Source organism: Protopterus annectens, chromosome 4.part1 (genome assembly GCF_019279795.1).
Source record: "Protopterus annectens isolate FY-2018-M chromosome 4.part1, PAN1.0, whole genome shotgun sequence".
Taxonomy (NCBI): Eukaryota; Metazoa; Chordata; order Ceratodontiformes; family Protopteridae; genus Protopterus; species Protopterus annectens.
Window position 1 is genome coordinate 277,496,182 of NC_056734.1, and position 19,515 is coordinate 277,515,696.

Here is a 19,515-nt window from a genome sequence, read left to right on the forward strand (position 1 = left end):
AAATATCTGCTTACAATATCTTGGCTTGATCCTTGGAGTGTTTTGTTTGCTTGATTTGATGGCTGGATTTTTAATAGTTTTATTTTTTTAGGAGGGGGATTACTGTATTTATAAAATGTGAGCCGAGCTGTGAAGCAATGCAATAGGAGTTATTTGTTGGGGATGGGATGATTTGGGTTGATTTTCCAGGACTGAACAATGCATTTTTGATTTCCAGAAGGTTTTTAGGATTGTTTGATGATGAATGTTCAGAGTTGCAAGTATAAGCTTTTTTGTCCCGTTTTCTTCATTGTTTGCTATGATTCCTTAGCTGCACATATTGCTGCAAGGATGTATGAGACTTGCTTGGTAGTCATGACTTCCAGGTTTTATCTCTAAGTTGTATTAATTGCTTTTTTTAAGTTAATCAAGGGCCTAGTTTGTTTTTAACTCCTTTGGTTCTAAATGGTGCTTGCTCTATAAGCAATAGTGCTCAGCCACTTAAAAATCTGGACAAAGTCAAAAATAATGGGGAGACAAAGGCCCAAATATAGGGACACATTTTAAATATTGCTCTTATAAAGTTAGAAAGTTTCTAGAATAAAAGGTCTCAGGTTACCGTGCATTTTCTGAAGGATATGAAGTTGGAAACTCAAATGCCTGTCATTATTTAGTGAATTCAATCTTCACTGATTTGCCACAAAAATTCAGAAAATCACAAATTGTATGAGGAACAGACTAAAAATATGAGGCAAAAATCTGGACATTCTGTGAAAATCTGGACAGTTGAGAGGTATGCTACCAGGATATTTAGAAATAGTATATTAAATTTGTTTACTGCTTCATCAAATGGATGAGCTTTTAGTCGAGCCCAGTTGATCTGGAGTAGGTTGGAAGGAAAAGTTTCTTTATTGTAGTAACTGAAGTTTCTGACTACATTATAGTGATGAAACCTGTGGAGCTGTTTGACGTGTCTGATTATGCAGCTTAGCGTATGGCTATCAGGTAGGTTGACACTTGGGGTAACATTGTTTGGAATGGATTTTTTTAGATGAGGCCTTGTTGGACTCTTCCTTCACTTAACAACTGTAAAGCTGAATTGACTTTTTGTGTTTTCTAGGGATATCTTTTGCTAGTTTATGCTAACATCTCTTAGCAAGATGGTTTCCAGTCTTATGTTGGCTGAGATCCAGGAGACAATCTCTTCCAGCATGGGAATGTTGTTATCAGGTGGTATGTATAGACTTGTGATACCTAGAAATCTGTGAGCATTTAGTTTCAGGATAGAGATGAGAAGTTCAGCATTGTTGAACATCAGTATAGCATCAAGGTAAATGGAGAGACCTAAAACATTTCTAAGAAAACAGCAACTCCCCTACTTTTTTGTTGGTTATATCTAGTCTGAGTATATTATAACTTGGTGGTAATATTTTTGTATCTTTTGGTAATTGTCTTTAACCAAGTTTCTGTGTCTATGATACGATCAGAGGAGTAGTGGGCTATACATGTGTGAATTTATGTATATTACAAGACCGCTATACATAGGTTATATAACTGCAGATTATATTTATTTCAGTACTACAATTGACTGTAACTGTATCTTTTAGAACTTATAGTATTTTAAATATATATATATATATATATATATATATATATATATATATATATTAGAACAGAATGTTCAGATAGTGAAAATATATGGTTCATCGGTTTAGTGAAGAAGTTCAAGGCCTACTGTCTCCTCAGGAGTCTGATACACCAGATCCTGTCCTAGAACCTACTATTCTTGAAGACATGGATTGATTCTCTGTGTCTAATTAAATATCCAGTTTATTCCACAGGTGTAGGTGTCTTTGAAATTTGAAGCTGTCACATTTCATGGTATAGCTTTTATTATTTTTATTGGGGCTAAGTATCGTCTTGTGTTTGGATCACTAGGAAAGTATTCTGAGTAAATAGTTTCAGACTGGTAAGTGTTATTTAATGCTGTGTATATCAGGTATAGGTCTCCTATCAGGAGTCAATAAGATACAGAGGAGAAGAGAGAGACAGAGAGAAGTTTTAGTCTTTGGTTATGAAAGAAGTCTTGAAGCCCTTCAATTCTGCTTTTGAGGAATCTATATAATCTTCAATTGCACCAGAAGGCATGGGAGTTGGTTACAGAACAGGGTGCATTACTTCAGGAATGTTCTGATCACAAAAAAAGCTCTCAACCTCATAGAAGTTTAAATCATCAGCGCCAGAAGTTTTGCAAATAGTACTGATTACATGAATAGTAAGGTATAGCTTCATATGTATGAAACACATTTCCAAGTGTGCTTAAATGCGAACCGTTTAGCCGAATTCCATCATGCCGACTTCCCTAAACATCATAAAAAATATTGAATTTCGACATTCCTGATCGCTCCACCACTGAAACGAGTGCTACCATGGGTCAAAAACGGGGAGAAGTTTTGTAATTTGGCACTTTGATTTTCACAATTTTCAAATTTTGTAGTTTGCAGCAGCATCGAAGATGTGGCCATTGAACTTATGAAGGTATACCGAATATTAAATGAAAGGTCATAATTTACATGGACTTTATTTTTGGTCAATATTTTTTGGTTGGCTAGACATAGTATATAGTGTTGGTGTATTTAATCAAAATATCAGAATACTGCATTATTTGATGTTGAAGACAAGGTAATCTCTCCTGCACCATTTGTGAGCAATCTTAAGTACCATTTGAAGTGAGGTGGTGTTAGTTGGGTGAAGAATATTTCACCCAAGTTTGCTGTCATCTGCATTCTGGAAAAGCCAGACACTGGAGTCAGTGTTCACATCTGTGAAAAAGATGCCAAAAAGGATTGGTCTAGGGATAAAGCCAGAAGGACTGTACTGGTGACAGATGATGGTGAGGATAGGAGTTCTCCTATTCTCACAAGTTGTGCATGGCCATGCAGCCAATTGGAGCACAACTTATTATGGCTTCATTTACCTTTAGATTCTGGAGTTTTTGTGTGATTCCATAATGGGGCATAGTGCCAAACAGTTTAGTCAGAATTTAGATAAGCTGTATGGACAAATACATTTTCATCCAGGTTGGAGGTCACACTCTTGAAGAAATTTACATAGTTACAAGATCTACTTTTGAAAAAAAAAATGTATTGGGTTGGTTGATGGAGAAAGACAGCTACAAAGTTTCCATGTTCACCTGAATAATTTTTATGAGAATTTCTTCTATCACCTTAAACAATATTCTCAAGAGACTACGTATGTAATTATTGGAGTGGAAGGGTCACCCTTGTCAGTTGGGACTACAGTAGCATGCCACCAGATATCAGGGATGTAGTTAGTTGTGAAAGACATGTTATGTGTATAAGTGGGGGTATGGTAAGCTGTTTTTGTTTGCACAAATTATGCATTCTGTTATCTTACCTGTTTTCATAGGACTGGTGTTTCTGACATTACTGAGGGCAAAAGTGACCATTTTGTATGCTGTTTTGTGTGGGATTATGCTATTTGGAAGGTGCAGCTGCTGTCACTACATTACACAAAGCTTTGATAAAATTAATGGAAAGAATTTTTTTCAGAATGGAATGTATACCTGTGATAGTATAGGAACAGTGTATGGATTGAAATGCCCCTGTGACAAAGTGTATATAGGTGAAAGTAAGAGAAGCTTTAAAGAAAGGTTGAAAGAACATATTAGGGACATCGGGAAGGGAAGGGAAGAGAGCACAGTAGCATTAGAGTTCAAAGAAAATCAAAATGGCAACATACAAGGTTTAAAAGCCACAATTTTAGGGAAGGTTAAAGAAACAAACTACACAGATGTAAAAAAGAAATTGTGGAAAATGGAATCTATTTTTATTTTAAAATTTAATACATTGATCCCAGGGGGGGTTAAATAGGGAGTGTCACAGGAAGTGTTTCCTTTAACCAACCTGTGTATTTTACATATATAATTGTGTAACTGTATAATAAAATGATTGATAAAAGCAGTAGCACTTAAGAGAAAAGTGCAGGAGACAAAAGTATACTCTGTAAAGGCTAAACTAGCTGAGGCGCTACAGAAGTTTTTTATCTGATTTTAGACCCTTTGTTCTCCCTTTATTTTAGTCTTTATTCCGACTTCTTCAGCTGAAAGGTGCAGAAGCATGCAAACATCTTTACTGCTGCTGCCAGTAGTCATCTCACTCACTCACTCTCACACACACACACACACACACACACACACACACACACACACACACACACACACACACACACACACACACACACATACATCTCTGCTTCAGAAAAATGCATGCTAACAAAAACCCTTTTATTCTAGAAACTTTCTAAGTTTATAAGAGCAATATTTAAAATCTGTCTCTATTTTTAGTCCTTTGTTTCCTCATTATTTGTGACTCTATCCAGATTTCTTGTGCCGAGAGGTATGGTCGAGACGTATACAAAGCTCTTATGTGATGCTGCTAGGGATTGCCCGATCACTGTCACTCTTCACTTTCTTTCACTCTCTCTCTCTTACACACACACACACACACACACACACACACACACACACACACACACACACACACACACACACGCACACGCATGCGCACACACACACACACACACACACACACACTTACATGCTTTTTATTTTACACCTAGTAAACTGCAGAAGCGCTGCTTAGCGAGTGTAAAATAGAAGCTCAACCGATCTCTCTCACACACTCATGCATGCATGCATACATGCTCACACATAGACGTAAACATACACACACATTTTTTATAATTTTACTTTACTTTTTTATTTTATACTCTCTAATCAGCAGAAGCATTGCTTAGCAAGTGTAAAATGATGGCGGCCATCAGTTTTCTTTCAGTCTGAGCTCCATGGTGGCTTGATATGCTGCTGTGAAGCGGCGGGCATGTTTTTCAGCAGGCATTACCTATACATTAATACTCTGCTGGAGAATGCTCATTCTCCAATCAGGGTACTGATGTGCAGTAAGCCCATTCTCTAAGTCTTATTAAATGATTGGTCAGACAGAAGAATGGATCATACACCACACTGAAAATCACATAAAAATCCATCCCCAGTTTTACACCTGATTGTTTAATGTTTTTCTATATTTCAGGCAGGTTAATTTTTTATTAGTTGTATAACAAATCTTTTTAATACAGTTAAAGCCTGACAATGTCTGGTACGTTTGCATTTTACTGTATTACTTGGTGTGATATTTTAAGTGACTAGTTGGGTAGAGGTTGTAGGTGGATCTCTAACCCCCCCCCTTTTTTTGTTTGCTTTAACCTTCATAGTTGGTTCCCTACAATCTTTCATGCTTATGTTTTACAACGCATTCTTCTCTGTTGTGTTTATTGACATAGTTTGCTGTTAGATGATCCACTACAAAAGAATTTCAAAATAAGATTTTTTCCTGGTTTGGAAGGCTTCCTGTCTCCTCTTGGTGCTGATGTTCTTCACATTTGCAAACTATTTCTCCTATACACTAGTGAACATTTCTGCCTGCTTTATTACCCTCCCACCTCCAATTTCCTAGCTACCACCTGAATGCACACCTTTATTGCAATCTATGCCCTCACATTTTGCTTGCATCATAATTGCAGCTTAAAGGAGCATATAGGTACACAAGCAAACAAACATACATAACCCCTGCCACCACCCTTTTCCAAGCAAATTTCCATCCTTCACCCTGCCTCTCAGCCTTTTCAGAATCAGCTTCTTGCCCCCCCCCAAAAAAAAAATCCTGAAGGGATTTCATCTCAGCTTGCACTCTCCTGCTACTCTTGTCTTACTCTTTCACCCACAGCAGTACGGTTTCCTCTCCTAATGAGTCGAAATACACCTCTCATGCAGCTCTTAAAAATCCATATTTCTCTTACCTAAGTAATTTCCATTCAACCTCCTTACTCATATGCCCAAGTATCTATCCCTCCATGTCATACCCACCCCCACTTGCTTATCCTGTTAACCCATCTCTGACAAGACACTCCCTTAAACTATCCAGATCCCTCTATAAGTTCACCCCTGTAATATACCTTCTGCTCTTATGCAACAACATTGAAACTAACCCCAGCCCACCTCTTTCATCTGGTGTGTTAATTAACACCCATGGTATCAAGAACAAAATGGACAAACGAAACAGTGTTTTCACCCACCACAAATTTGACCTCATAGCTATAACAGAATCTTGGCTCAAAACCTCTGATCATTCCATCCACCACTTCTTCACCGGGGACAACTATTATCTTGATGGAACACCCAGTTTTAGACCTGACAGTGGAACGCTATATTTTTTTTAAATCTAATTTAAATGTCCAACACTTATCTCAAAGCAACACTACCTCAGTCTCTCTTCCTAAGTGGATACTTCTCCATGTGCCTTCCCCTAACAACTTTCCTATTCATATTGGTGTCACTTACCTCCCTCCTTCCACCTCTTTAGCCAAATTCAAAACCTTTCTACTTGAAATTAAATCTCAAAAACTTCATCCTACTAGAGACCTTCAGTCTCAACCCTCTTGGTCCTTATCAACACAGTACCTTGGAAATCCTTAATGACTTTAAACTCAGATAACTGGTTACTGAATCCACCAGACCAAATCCTAACTCTTCTCATCACTCACTTCTTGATTTTATTATTAGTAAAAATCTAAACATTATTTCCAAATTCTCATTCACCTCCCTTCTTTCAGTGAGCATTGTCCAACCAACGTCAATACCTCTCAAAAAAATCTCTCTTCCTCGTATCATTTTGGAGCAAATCACAATCAAACATTCTCAGACTAAAGACGATTCTAGCCTCATTAGACTGGTCTCCAATTCTGTCTTCTACTGAATTTAACCACTGCAGCATTCTCCTCACACAAATTCTCACTAACCTTCAGGACTCAGTCTTTCCTAAAATCACACATCTCTATAAATACCCCAAAACAACTGGCTCATGTACAAACTCAAATGCTTCCTTACTGTCAGGAACAATGCATGGCATACTTAAGAAAAACAATCCATCCTCAACATCCAGGCAATACTATAATAAGCTAAGAAATTTAGCTAAACAAGTAATCATGTGACATAAAAGTCACATTATAAAAATGCAGCAGTCATCTCTTCTCAACTCTGCTGAAAAATTATTGGCAAAAGTCAACCACCTAGCAGACTGCACTAATCCACCTAACACCCACTCTTCTGCATCTTATCTCACAGCTGCTGATTTTATCCTCCACTTCCATACACTTCCCATCCCTGATTCCATTAATAACCATTCTTCTCCTGCTAATCCCTTTCCTTCACCCCATATTCTCACTTTCCAGTTCAAAGTTAAACATATAGTACCACTACTTGAGAAACTAAAAACGGACTCACCTGCTGGTCCTGACAATCTTCTCCCACTATTCTTATCCCTATCTGAGGACTTCATAGTTCTCCTCCCCTTCTTCACATTTATAATCTCTGCCTACCTCAAAACATCATGCTTGAGATTTGGAAAACAGACATTGTTAAACCCTTCCCAAAAAACTAACCCATTACATGCCACTGACTTTTGCCCCATCTCTATTCTTCCCATATTTGGTAAAATCATTGAAAAGTTAGTCTACAATCACCTCACCCACTATAACCTACTGTCCTCAAAACAGCTTGGCTTTTGGGCAGGTATGAGTAGTTCTACAGCACTCTGAACACTTACTAATAACATCCCTTGGTTATAGACAAAGACCTCCTCAATGGAGCCATCTTTATTGACCTTACCAGAGATTTTGATCTGGTTGACCATAACATTCTGCTAGATCACCTAACTGAAATGGGAATTAGTCCACAAACAGCTCCCAGTTTTAAAAATTATCTTTCCAATTAGTACTTTTCTGTTTGGTTTGCAGAAGACCCACTCTGCTCCCACCTCTCTCCTTAAATGACTCCCCTCATGGCTTCATTCTGGCTCCCTTTTTTCATTTTCATTAATAAACTACCACTTGACCTCCCTTACCTCCCTTTCTTTGTCTTACTTTATGCTATTGACATGGTCTTATTTCATTCATATCTGATCTCCTCTGCCATATAACAACTACAGGCTTGTTTCCTTTCTCTTATCAAATGGCTTATAACAAAAATCTAATTCTTAACACTTCCAAACCTAAAACGGTGCTTTGTGTACCTCCTCTCAATGACAGCTAAACTCTTAATCATGTCTTATTCATGACTATCTTGACAACCACATTAATCAAATCATCTCCTTCAAATACCTTGGTATATGGCTTGATCTTGCACTGAATTTTCACCTTCACCTTGAACAAATATGGGAGAAAATTAATTCCCTCCTATTCTTGTCCTGTTAAATTTTCCCCTTTCTCTCCAAACCAACCAGGAGTGTTATAGGTAAAGGCATTTTACAGGAAGAGCTTGAATATGAACCTCCACTGGTTGCAACAGCATGCAAGGAAAAACCACACCATCCAAACTATAAGCAAGTCTATCTGCCATTTCATTATCCTTTCCTTTAGAAATGAGTATCATTGTATCACACTTAATAAAGCCAGTTGGCTTCCTGTCCGACAATATTCCAGTCGGCTTCTTGGATCCAGACTCTACAGGCTCCTTGAAAAACACCCCTGTTTTTCCCTTGTCTCCAATCTCTTCAGATAACCCCTCCATTACATTCAAAGAAGTCATAACTACTCTGGTTTTAGAACCAAACTGCATTGCACTATCCATGCTTTCTCCATTTTAGACCCCAAATTCTGGGAATTCTTCCCTACTAATCTGAAAGACCTCACTTCATACACTTCAGTTCATGCTCAGCTTAAAGATCATCTCAAGTTTAAGTCAGTTTGTAAATGATTTGCCTTTGAACACATCACCTAATCCCCCAGTCTCCCCTTCACCAGTCAGGCACCTTTGTCTTCCTTACATTATTTCTGACACGAATATGTGCCATCTCTTCCACATTGCACATATTGTAAGTAGTTAATTTCTGTGTGCCTTTACCTAACTTGTGCTATCCTTTACACTTTGTGCTCTGTTCCTTCACTATTTAACTATTCTTCTTCTTTCCCTACTCTAACCATCCTTTCCTGTTGTTCACTGTACTGCGTACTCTGTTATTATTAATGTTATTGATTCATTGCTATCTTCACACAACATTTTGTTTGTATTCATAATGCTTCTTGTTAACTTGCTTGTCTACTGTCATTTATATTTGTCACGGCAGAGATTGACATAGGTCCATTTATTTCAGTGCTCTACCCTGATTACCAGACTGAATGAATAAATAAATAATTCTGCCATCTACTGAGTGTTTCTTGTCTGAAAATGAACTGATAAAATATTAAGGCTACATGAAATGAGCAAGTACCACATTAGAAAGATAATAATCACATGTAATGTATCTCATATCTCAGTGCAGGTAAACTGTCGGGTCCCACCATGCTTCTGTTCAACAGACATATGTATGAATGGTAAGTGCTCTGTTCAGGTCAATGGAAATTATTGCTGCACTAGCAAAATCACTTGCATGAAGAGTGCAGAAGCAACTCCTGTTATTCTTAAACAGTAATGGAATGTTTACCTCCGTTCAGCATAGCTTCAGAAATGATCACGTAGTGGATAGGTTATTGCATTACTTGCAACGTCTATGAGTCTACAATGGTAATTACACTAAGCAGGGCCGGTGTTAGCATTTTGGGTGCCCCCAGCAGATGTCAAGCTGGAGGCCCCCTAGGCACTTCCAGTAAAGGTATCATTCTGTCAGTGCCACCACTCCTAAGAAACATTTTAGTTTGTGTTGCAACTTTTAGGAGTAGTAAGCACAGACAGAGCTTGTAGCTACAAGCTCTTACACTACAACTGGAATTATACCACATTATGTTGACCTGTCTAACAAAAGGACACTTACAATTACTGGCATTTAGTTGCAGCAATGATACATTACAACAACTCTATGTACAGGTCTGGACTTAAATGAAGTGATGACGAAGCCTACCATTTCAACACCCCTGCACACCTTTCAGTCATTTCCTCTGATCCCTCCCCCACCTTTTTGGGCTTCCCATACAATGCACGTTACTTCCTGATTCCTTTTCTTCACATTTTGCCTTACTCTCAGCTTTTTCAAGAAGCCAAAACTTTCTAAATGCTTGAAGTGCATTTCAAAGTAGCTTTTTTGTTTTTCTTTCTTTTTACGCAACCTTTTCATCCATTAATGGCTTGAACAGAAATTATGGTTAAGGAAAGAAATTCACTGTTGCTGTTCAGCTTTCGTTTTCCTTGAATCCTTTCAACACTCCTTTCCTGAACAAGCCAGCACAGTAATACCATTTAGGAAATAACTCAAACAAGAAAGGCTCAAAAAGCCATAGGTTTACAGATGCTCTGGGATGCATTTTAGAGCATTTCCTCAGCATTTTACTCCAATAATGGCCTAAACAAAAATCATGAAAAAGAAAAGAATTTCAGTCATTTTTTTTTTCTTTCAAGGAAGACATATGTTGTGCCCAAGGCTTAATGTTCAAAGCTGACAAAATAGTAGCTCACAATAAACTAACAAGCCAGTTGTTGTGGGAATACATAGGTCTTATCTGGCAATACTACCTGCCCCCCTAACAAAAGACAGTCACTGCCTATGCATCACTCTGGTGTTAGACTGGGACGAAAGCAGAAGTTTAAATTGTCTTAGTGATATATTTCAAGTGACTGCTGATAAACGTATACATAGCATGCATCCTCACCCATAACCCTCAAAGTCAGCCACATGTATATGTGCCTGATGTGTGATTGTGAGAATGATTTCAATAATATATTCTAATTTGTTGCTCCTTGACAGTACACCACCCCTACAAAAGCTAAAGTAACCTGTTTTTTACACCTCTGAGAAAATTAAATAAACAATGACCACACTGTCCTCAGCTCAAACACACAAGCTATAATGACTTTATGTTCATACCTTTAAGGTTTGACTGTGATGAAAATTTAAGTTGTAATAACCACACAATCTCCCACCCCCAAATAACCTACAGCAGCTTTTTGTACATCCACATTTGAGCAGGGCTGATTTTAAAATGGGTATGGTTGAAACCAGAGGCTATTATCAGCTTATCCTAAAAGGGTCATATCTCGGCACTGTTTGGGTTAATCAGCTCGATTAGAAAACTGATGCATTTTTTTCTCCTCATTTTTCTTCAACCAGCAACAGCATTTGTGGGGGTCCCCACAGAGTCAAGGATGATTAAGGAGCCCCCGGTATCCATTTATACAGTCTGGTGAGTGGGTCCATCAGACTCCAAGAAGATCTAAGTGTCTGAATGTTCTGTGATATATTTTATGTCTTACTTTTGAAATGTAATAACTTGTTAGGTACATTTTTTTATTGATACCCAGAAGAATAATGTCTGCGTCCTGGCATTATTGGGTGCGTGCACTGATAAAAATCAGTAATATTATTTACACACACACACACACACACACACACACACACACACACACACACACACACACACACACACACACACACACACACACACACACACACAAGCATAAGCCATAGCAGTACTAGTTTGGCACAAATAGCAATACATTGTGCAATATTGGTACTGCCACACAAGATCAGTGACTGCTTCATCAAGCAGCAGCAGGGGTAAGTCACTTTTATTTACCTCATACCTGTCACTGTTCCTGATTTCAGAGACCTTACCTGACTTTGTTTATACTTTTGCTTTCTCTTTTGTAAACGTTTGATTTGTTGGTAAATCATTCTGGATTACAAACAGTCAATCAATCCAGACATCTGATTTTTATACATATTGTCCAAAAATATGTGTTGATGCAAAAGCTGTAATTCGATTAACTTTTTAAGTGAATTAGAGTAATATTTAAAATGTAGTCCTGATTCTGAGCCTTTATTCCATTATTTTTGGGATTGCACTGAATTCTTAAGCAAAAAAAATTAGAGTTATAGTATTTGGTGTTCTACATGTATTTATAAAACTCCCTGAAAGAGAAAATCATCCCTGATGATGGGAAGTATCAGCTCTTCTTAAAATCCAAAATTTGCACCAAGATAAGTCACTCTGGGCTTCTGATCTCTCTAGTGCTTACCTTGCTCATGTTCATTATCAGCTTCATCCTAACAGGGTCATATCACAGCCCTGTTCAGGTTAAAGAACATAATTAGTAAATTAATACAATTTTTCTTCCTTGTTTTTCCCCAACCAGCAGCAGCTTTTGTGGTGCCCTCACACAGTCAAGGATGGTTGGGGGGGGGGGGGGTTGCACCCACAGGTATAGCAGGGACCTAAAGCTGGGTATATAGATAGTTTTAGTGAAGAAAATGTCCAGTATGGTTTAACTAAGACAGGGGCACTATGTTAGTGGTAAAATATTTAATGGAATTCGGATGTCTGTTACTTGTCAAAACACTGTTAATACAACCAGAAATATCTTTGAATTTTAAAGGAGATATAAATAAGAGTTATTACCCCTGTAGTTTATTAAGTATACCAGAATACTGTACTAACTTTTGTTAGTTTGACAGACATGTCACATAATATCAGAATAAGATAACTTGCTGTGGTTGGGGACCCCCAGGGAACAGGTTTGCTGGTGCCTAAAGCCGGCTATGCACTAAGGGATGTTTGCAGGTATAATGTTCTTGGAGTTGTCAAAGTTGTTTGATAGTATAAATTACATAACATCATATTCATGAACACATTACCATATCATCATATCCGTGAGCCAAAAAAAATGAGAAACAAAATTGGAACAAACACCTTATATTGACTTGTTTTCAACCTACTTACAAGGCAAACTACAAGCAATAACTTGGGACAATTTTTCATTTGTTCTAAGCTGCTCTGCTACTGCTCCATAAGGGTAGCATTTTAAGCACATCTGTTAAATTCTATGCTCAAGAATCAGGGACAAATTCAAAAAACAATTGGAACAAAGGCCAAAAATCAGGAACCATTTTAATTGTTACTCTAATTCACTTAAACGTATAACAACTGACTTTGCATCACCATGCATTTCATAAAGAATAAGGATAAACCTCTAATGTCAGACATTACTGACTGACTGTAATCCTCAGTGATTTATCAGAATATTAGACATTTTATGAGGGACAGGGCAAAGATGTGAATAAAAATTAAGAATATTCTGCAAAACTGGGACATTTGAGAGCTATCTTTAGTCACTGCCATCTTTCTAGATGACGTGTGGAAATAATTTGGGCAATCTGACTTTATTTGATGCTACTATGTTATTATAACAATGTAAGAGAAACTCATCTATCCCTTAAGCATTTGTTAAAAAACATAGGACTTACTACAAGGTTATAGTTTACTCCACAGCATTCTTACATCTGAATGTATACTATTGAATGTAGGACCTCCAATTTCAGTTTTACTTTTTCTAGAAGAAAGCAGTTTCAAGAAGGAAGGGTATAAGAACCATATCAGGAACCTATCCATATCATATCAGCTTCAAAAGTACACCAAGGTACTTTTGAAAAATAAATTTGATAGTTTGAATTGATACTGTCTAAGGTATGACCCATAAGTGTACGGTCTTCTTTACAGGCTTTGTAAGGCTGCCCTTCTCTTTGTGTTGTGGCATAACAACTGAATTATTTTGTTTTTTCCTCCCTTTTCATTGTAGAATGGAACTATACAAACCTGAGTAAATCAGACCTCAATAAACTCAATAGCTGCTACAATAACATAGCCAGATTTGCCACAGGCTCATCATATAGAACCAACCACTGTATTAACCTATGATCTCTAGGCTGGTTAGAGTTTCCCTCTCAAATTGAGTATAACCAATTAATAATAGCCCACAAAGTCCTCTATCAGCCCGAAACCACACCCATACTCAAAAATATAATTACCCCATACAGTAACCTAAAAACTCTCTGCTCTTCTGACAAAATTTTGGCACAAACTGTTAAATCTAAAAAGTCAGCAGGCGAGTCATTATTTTGCAATTCTGATGGTACAATCTGGAACCGGCTCCCTGCCATACTTACAGCAATCCATTCTATAAACCAACTTAAAACATCACTCAAAAAATACCTAAAAAATCACTGGATGTGCTCCTGTACCAACCCTGACTAACCAGCTCACCACTCTCTTCACTACCTGGCTATCTGTAAAATAGTCTTAAAAGTCTGAAACATTGACTATCGTTCTCATATGTATAGTACTACTGAATGATCTGCTACCGTATTCAGCCTTGTACCACTAAAAATGTCTAAGTTTGAACATGAAAACTAATATTGTAAAGTTTTAAGTATGTATGTATTCCAAGTTTTTAAGTATGCATGTAATCCTATAATTCTGTAATGGTATCTGGGATGCCCGTGCCCTGGCCCAGCAATCAAGGAGCCTCAGTCCTCACCACTAACACTACATCTCATATATGAAGAAAGGATAACAAATACACACAGTAAAGTGCAATTTCCCTTAAGAGCACACAGAGATCACAGTCAGTCGGGGCTGGTCACTCCCTTGCTCTCCAGGTCCCCAATAAGACTCCCCACTGGCACAGCTATAGGGTCCAGATCTCAGCTTAGTGGGCAAGCTAAAACCTCTAGCACCCTCTCTGTCCAACCAGTGCTTCATGTCCATGCCCAAGTAGCTGACACACACACACACACACACACACACACACACACACACACACACACACACACACACACACACACACACACACACATACACACACACACAGACACACACACACACACACACACACACACACACACACAATTACAATAGTGGTGGGGAGCATTACAGGGAGTCTCACACTCATCTGCAGCCATGCGTAGCAGTTACACCTCTACCTACACTGATTCAATATCCATGTTCCTCTTCTCTCCCTCGGTAATGTGCCATCATTAATATGCATGGCGTGCTGCCGAGGGGAAACCATGGCCGTGTACATGGATGCATTCCATGCAGGCTCTACACTGTGCCTACATTGATTTTGTTAAATCCTAGGGATACCTTTTTGCTTAAAAACTCCAGCTATACTCTGTCGCATATAATCTGCTCTGAGGTGATCTCTGCTTAACATACAAGGCCATGTCAAACCCAGAGTTGTTGGACATGCTACACTTCAAGAAATGCCAATCCTTCAGAGCCAAACACTCCAGGGATCTAAACCTTGTCATCACAATAAACAAAACATGCTGGTGGGATAGGTTCCTGACCCAGAGACTCCCCAGACTCTGGAAAAGACTGCCCATACATGTCAAGCAGAGCGCCTCTTTGGCCCTCTTCAAAAGGAACCTTGATGATTGGATGGGAGAAAGGAAATTCACCCCTGGGATCATGTCAGTCACCTTGCTAGACAGGGGTCCAGGGAAGTAAATAGTGTGGGAAGAAACAGACAGGGAATTGTTATGGCTAGGCTTGTATAGGCCCTAGGGCCAATAGCCTAGTACCAAACTATGAACCTATATCTGATATATCTTCATCAGTTAGTATTCGATCAGATATCACATTTGTATATTTACATCCCATAGTTTGTTCAGCATTAATTGTGTTTTCAAATCCATGTTAGTTAATTAATCAAGCAGCTGATTAAACATTTTCTTCTATTCTTTATTTATTTATTTCAGTTTGTTAACCGGGAAAGTCCATTGGGCCAAGGTAGCACATTTTCAATGGAGGCCCGAGGAGAAAAGCTCCAGACAGACAGACAATATACAATGTATTAGTACAGCATAGGAGAACAACAGTTTAACATTCAATACACAGCAAGGCAAGCTTTTACATATCTTGAACTATATGAGCTGAGTCAATTACTTATAAGTTATTAGCAAAACAATAAATTTATGTTCATTTAATACACTACATGTATTTAGGCAAAGGAATTTTAGATAGATGAATTGAAGCAGTGGCAGAGATTAGAGTAGAATAGAATAGGGTAGGACAGAATAGAATTACCATCTTAAATGCTGACTCTGCTATTGACTGTGGCAGAAATCATGATTTCTCCACTGACAAGTTTGATATTGGTGCCATTTGAACCCAATCTCTTTAGAAATTCACTGAGTTCATTTTTTGGTAAACTCTGGTGCTTTTTGATTGGTTCTTCTTCTGTTTGGTTACATTTGCATATATTAGACCTGTTGGAACACTAGCTTGCCACTGGGTTATCCTGGCTGATCTCTTCAATGACATTTGTGTATAGTAGGAGAGTCTAATACATTTCTTCTATGGGTTCTCCCAGTTGTATCTCCGTTGATTGTATCTGTCTTGAATCCACAACCATATTCTTTTTCCATAATTCATAAATGTTCCTCAAGGCATAGTCCTTTTGATCTCAGTCATTGTCAATATATATATATATATATATATATATATATATATATATATATATATATATATATATATATATCACGAAATCACCGACACCACATAACCGACAGTTCACAAACACGAAACCTCACATGCCCGACACACCAAAATACTGCAATTTTCAGATTTTTTAACACATTTTCTCCAACAACAATTTATCAGAGAGAACTTTAACTTCATTGCCATAGACAGCAACAGTAGCCTGTTTTAAACAGCCTAACAATTTCTTAATATATTCATTTAAATTAGTTTTTTCCCTTGGTTATTCTTGGGCAACAAATTACAATTCTCCAAGTCAAATGTTCTCATTTAGAGTTTTCCAATCTTTTGATTTCCTTCTTTTTGTGAAGTTTAATGTTCATTTTTTAATTGCTGATACTCAGGGTCAAATGTATATTTTTAGAATCTCTGAAGTCCTATAAATATAAATCTGAACTAAATTAACATGTGCGTACATTTGCTTAAAATTTGTGGAAATCCTTTGCAATGGGACTAGGGAAAGAGACGGTCATGTGATATTATGGAAATTAAGATGTTAGAGCTTTGTCAGTGGCCACAGAACTGAATAAGTATATTTTCCATTGCTGAATATTACTTATTTCTTTCGTTGCCACTCTATAATAGTCACCTAACTTTTACATTAGTCTTAGTTTTTGGAGTGGTTTTCTGCCCTGCATGTTGTATTTTTATCAATTTTACTGAATTTTTGGTCAAACAGTTTCTACATAACTTACTTAGCTATTATATTTAAAAATACATTTATTTTTCCCACAACTTTGGTATGATTGTACTACTATAGCCTGTTTTTTTCTGGTAGTTTTTATGTTTTTATGTATTTTCTGCCTTTACATTAATTGGTTCCTATTTAATGTTATGTCTGCTACCCCTCATTATACTTCTAGTATTACTCTGATTAAGTCATAACTGAAAACGTGGGCTCTCTATTGAAATATCTGTACTTAAAATAGAGAGTTCTGAGAAGCTGAATAAAGGAGATTAAAAATACAGTAGAAGAGCAAATCTTAAACATTGTTTTGCTCCTTTAAAGTTATTTTATTTGCAAGGGGCAAACCCCCCAACCCTTGAACAAGCCCCCCCCACATACTTATATATATATATATATATATATATATATATATATTATAGGTTCATAGGTTCATACTAGGCTATCTGCCCGAGGGCATTTACAAGCCTAGCCCATCGTTTTGTGGCTTACGCCACCCCTTTAGTATGGGGAACTATACCCATTATTTTGCTGTGCCTCTGTCGAGCAGTGACACTGAGGTAATCCCTGGGGTATATCTGCGATCTCCCATCCATTGGTCAAGATTTCTCTTGAACAAGGCCAGCGAGGTGCTCTGCCTCACATGTACCGGGATTTTGTTCCACAGCATAGGGAGTCTTTGGGTGATGAATCTATCCCTCCAGCACGTCCTATTAATAGCCGTGTCAAGGTTTAAGTCTCCCGCCCTTGTGGCTCTGATGGATCTAGATTTTTGAGGTGAAGCATATTCATCAAATCTGGGTTTGACATGGCCTTGTATGTTAGGCAAAGGTCACCTCTGAGCAAGCGTGGCGACTGAATAGAGCTGGAGTTCTTTCAGTCGGGCAGCATAGGACAGATTTTTGAGACCCTTTATCCTTTTGGTGAGGAACTTTTGTGGCCTCTCCAGCTGCTGCAAGTGTCGGGTCAGATACATTCCGAATGGGGCATTGTATACACACACACACACACACACACACACACACACACACACACACACACACACACACACACACACACACACACACACACTATTTTTGGCCACCACATTTCATATGGTTGCAGAAGAGGCCTGCCTGTGGTCCAGTCTACTAAGCTGCAGTATGAAATAAATAAGTAAGTAAGTAAGTAAATAAATAAACAAATAAATAGACACATACATAAATATTGCTGAAAGTTGTAATGTTGCCACATCTTTCCCTTCATTTTCTTATTTTCACTAAAAAATATGAATAAGACATCTGATAATGTAATCTATGCACAGTGTTCCCATCATGCAGTGCACAATGAACTGATCAGTCTGTTTTTATTAGTAGTATTATTTGCACCAGTCAGAAGGAGGTGGTAAACATAGAAGGAGCAGTAAAGGCAGAATTTCAGAGAATTTAGAAATTCTAACACCAGTGAATTATTATTTTTTTTTATAAAATAGTGATGATTAGACTGCCTAATACGACTGCAGGTGTTCATATACGATTCACATATCACCTTCTAAATAAAAGCAATGGTTTAGCTGTATCGAGGATATGACTTTCTCACGATACCATGATGAGTAGCTTTAGGAGACATTTCTATCTTGATCATATATGTTGTGATGGCACTTGAGTCTTTCATTTTCTCTGCTTGCTCTGACTTCATTTCCCTTAGTACTTTATTTACTTCATCTAGAGTGGGTATTTGCTGGGATGAGTGGGGCAAAGATCCTTGATATATATCTATATATATATATATATATATATATATATATATATATATCTCTATATATATATATATATATATATATATATATATATATATATATAGGTCTACCTGACAACGTCGACAGCTTAGAACGCCGACACTGAGAACACCGATGCCAGAAGATCGACAACTGAGAAGACCGACGGATGAAAACACTGACGCTGAGAACACCGACATGGGAAAAGACTGTGTAAGTATGCGGTAGTGACGGACGTTAGGGTGCGCGTAAGGTAAGTGTGCGATACTGATGGTCTGTAGGGATAGGGGTGGGTTAAGTGAGTTAGGGTTAGGGCGAGGGTTAGGTAAGTGTGCGGTAGTGATAGTCTTTGGGTTAGGGGCGGGTTAAGTGAGTTAGGGTTAGGGCGCCGGTTAGGTGAGTGTGCGATAGTGACGGACCTTAGGGTTAGGGTTTGGGTTAAGGTTGTAGATAGTTGTGTATGTGAGGTTTAGTGTGGGTTTGTAAGGATTTTGGTGTGCTTGTGTTGTGTGTGTGCTTTTTGGACAGGGGATTTGTTTTGTTTGTTGATTGTCGGTATTTTGGTGTGCCGGGCATGTGAGGTTTCGTGTTTGTGAACTGTCGGTTATGTGGTGTCGGTGATTTCGTTGTCGGTGTTGTGATGTGTCGGTGTTGTCAGGTAGACCCATATATATATATATATATATATATATATATATATATATATATATAT